Genomic DNA, 3726 nt, shown 5'->3' with positions numbered 1-3726 from the left:
TAGGCAATACATTTGTGAGTATTTTGTTTGTCATATTGATGATACTTGATGTTCTTTGAGTTATCTTTTGTAAGTTGTTTTACATGTTATCTACAATCTATGATAATTACATTTTATCATTGAGTTTCCTTGATGATGCACTAGCTATTGAATTTTGTTGGATAGTAAATCCTATGTTTCCCAACTATGCTGATCTTGGTGGTTTCTATACCCTAATACTTGTTTATCGGATAATAACTTACTTGGAATACTTTTGTATTCTAATCTAAGATTTATTCATTGATAATTAAGTCTCGAAGTCTCGAAGTCTCTAAGATATCATTGTCTATGACTTTGATATTCTCCATCTATTGATCTTTGAATTTGGGCCAGTATGGGTAGATTGGCTTTAGCACTTCGTTTGCATGGTGAAATCTTTAGTTATGGGGTAACTTTTGTAAACTAGTCACATCACCCACCTCTCTGTTGATGTTCCTTATTCCATTAAAAAGGGCATGACCGTGTAAACAACTCTAACTACCTGTTTACAATAGTCTATCTAAACCTTACCGATAGGTTTGGTTTCTTTGTTCATGAGGGTTAGGGCCTCTAGCTTCTCTGCCTATATCCTTATGGACAGGGGTATATCACACTTTTGTAAACAGGGTGACACACAGAGCAGTAAGGGTGGCTAACTCTATTGGTCATTTCCTTGTCAGTGATGGCTAGAATGTATATGAGTTGGAAACACATCCGCATTAGACAAAAAAGTTACCCTAACTCATTTAAGTTGGTGCATTTCTCACATAGTGTGATCACCGTGAACTTTTTTTAGAGTTGTTTCCTTGGCAGTGGTTTAAATTGGAGTATGGATTGACGAGGACGTAGATCTTCCCTAAGGGGGGGAGAATGTCGCGAATATGACTTCGGGTATCGAAAGTTACATGTTAGGTAGTCCTTTTGGATATTCTTTCCTTACTTGTGACACATGGCATATGGAGGGTTTAGGTTCCACTCCTATGGTAAATCACCATAGGATAAAGGATAAAAGCCACATGCACTACAGGAGTGAAGGAACCAAAGCATAAAAGGACTCTCAAGCGTAAAGCCTATGGAGGGAAAGGATAGGATTATGGAGTGATATAGAAACAGTCCTAAATCATTCAACATCTTAATGCCTTGACCAACATACAAAACAGAGATAAATGAAATTTAACACTATTTTAGCAAATTTGTGGTCTAATGTATGGATATGAGTACCTCATCAGTTAGTATGGTATTGAGCTTGGGTTTAGACCCAAGCCGGTCACAAAACAAGGACAAGTATGCAAGCAAGAGTTATATTATGTTTTATGTTGGTCGGCCATACTTGATCTACCCACTATCTCTATTATACATTTAGAACCACAACTTTTGTATGGCCATTGGTAGCCATGCCAAAATCTACTTCTTCAGTCACTCTGTCTGGGTTTGGGCTTACTTAGTTTCACTAATATTATCTTTCATGTTCTTAAAACCACTTAATTTTGATAAAAATCCATAATTGTGCCATGGGAGGGGCATCTTCCTCCCCATCTCCTGTTTTTACAAAGTTGTTATTTCATGGTTAAGTTATGGCTCTTTATCCTCTTCTTGCATACTTGAGCCCCAATTAAGGTAACATATCCAACAAAGAGGTGTGACAAGCAACTTCTCCAACTTTATTTCTAAATTTATATTATATAACAAGATTTAAAATTAATAAAAGAAATTTTAGGCTCCCATAATAATAAAACTTTCATACACATTCTTCTATATAAAATCTTGAAAAGATGTCATATCTCACATTTAGAATTTATTTAACAAAAAGAAGAGTTAGTGTTAAACACTATGATTTTCTAAGGTATATGGAAAATATCTTTTTTTTACTTTGTATATAAATATGAGAAGATAATAAGAAATTATTGAAAATATTGTAAAATTCTAATATCAAAACTATCTCCCAAAGCTGTCAAATAAAGTAAGGCACAATTTAAGCATATACATGTTGAACATTGTGAATTTCTTACTTATCTTGTGGTGGTTGAAGTATTTTATAATAAAATTCCCTTATTCTTCAAGCTTTAAGTATATTTCTTTCTCTTTATTTCTCTTTTTTTTGCCTTGATAGCTGCTAAAAATTACATTTTTGATGCTCTTTTCACTTACACTTTAAAATTTTTCTTATTTTTTGGAGGAGGTAGAGGGGACACATAAAAGTTTAGCCCTAATGATGAAGTAGATGAGGGATCAATGGAACTAGAATCTGGTTTTATGTGGTCTAGATCAAGGGAACAAGAGTCCAATTCTGTGCAACTCAAATTCATGCCACTCACTCCACAAATGCATGTTCCCAATCCTTAGTGGTTGTGAACTTTGTGCTTTATCCATGGTCCCTAGCCTCATCTCTCCCATGTGACTGTGCCTAACGATATAAAGGATTTGAGTCAATCGTGAGATCAATGCAAGTACATTGCTCTCACTTGATCTCCATTTGTATGGTGCCTATACTTTCTCAAAGATATAAAAAGCCCCTAAAGATGTACAGTCCTAGATCCCACAATGTAGTGATATGGATTGTAAAGTGAAGATAAGGGTAGTGAATCCAAATAAAATATTTAGCCCAAACATAGTGAAATTAAATAGATGCAATAGTAGAGTGAGGCCTAATATATATAACGACAAGCATAACGAGTTCCAAATGTATAATAGGAATAGTGTGTTTAGGGTTTAGGATTTAAGGTGCAAATTAAATTATTTTCTACTGGGCCAATTAAATATTGTTATTAATGAATGTCAATAAGATCGAATAACCCCAAACAAAAAGAGAGTGAGTGCAAAGGGAGATAAATGGCATACCATAATTGTGGAGTATATCAATTATATTAGTAGTTCTTTTGTTTTTAATTACTTTGTGTGTATTATATTGGTAAGGACAAAAGCTAAACATTGTTGAATATATTATATTTTATTGATATTTTGGTGGTATCTAAGTCAAGTAATTTTCTCTTCCTATTGTATCACTTTTTTTCATTTGTATCCTTATTTGTATTTATGGCAAGAAAAAATCTTTACTCTACAATTTTACTTCTTATTTTTGTATTAGTTTTAATATATAGTAAAGAGTGCACCATTAAAAAAATGTGGAGAATCATATAGTTCACATGGTGAATGTAAAGGTAAACTTGCATGCTTTGATGGAATTTACAAGGATGATTTCAATATGAATACTAGTCTTTGTCCAATATTGGGAAAATTCAATCACCTTCTTTAGATCTTTTACCTCCTCCTGAGGAAGATTTACCTCCTCCTAATGAGCTTTTATCTCCTGTTGGTTCTAAATAAATCAATAAATCAATAAATCATTTATAAATAAAAGAAGTAAATAAATTTCCATCTTTTATATTGTTTGGCACACCAATTACCTAGTTTGACTCCACAACCTAAACCCTAAGCCTGTCTTTTGTCTTTTTGTTTTAATTACTTTGTAACTATCATATTTGTAAGGACAAAAGCTAAACATTGTGTAATATCTCATATTCTATTAATATTTTAGAGTATTTAAATCAAGTAGTTTTCTCTACCTATTGTATTACTTCTTCTATAAATTCTTATCAGTATTCATGGCCAAGAAAAGTGTTTACTCTACCATTTTACTTCTTATTTTTGTATCATTTTTAATATATATAGTAAAGAGTGCACCATTAAAAACATGTGGAGAATCATGTA

Source organism: Selaginella moellendorffii, unplaced genomic scaffold (genome assembly GCF_000143415.4).
Source record: "Selaginella moellendorffii unplaced genomic scaffold, v1.0 SELMOscaffold_14, whole genome shotgun sequence".
NCBI lineage: Eukaryota > Viridiplantae > Streptophyta > Lycopodiopsida > Selaginellales > Selaginellaceae > Selaginella > Selaginella moellendorffii.
The sequence above is the reverse complement of the archived record's forward strand: the minus strand, read 5'-3'. Positions refer to the sequence as shown.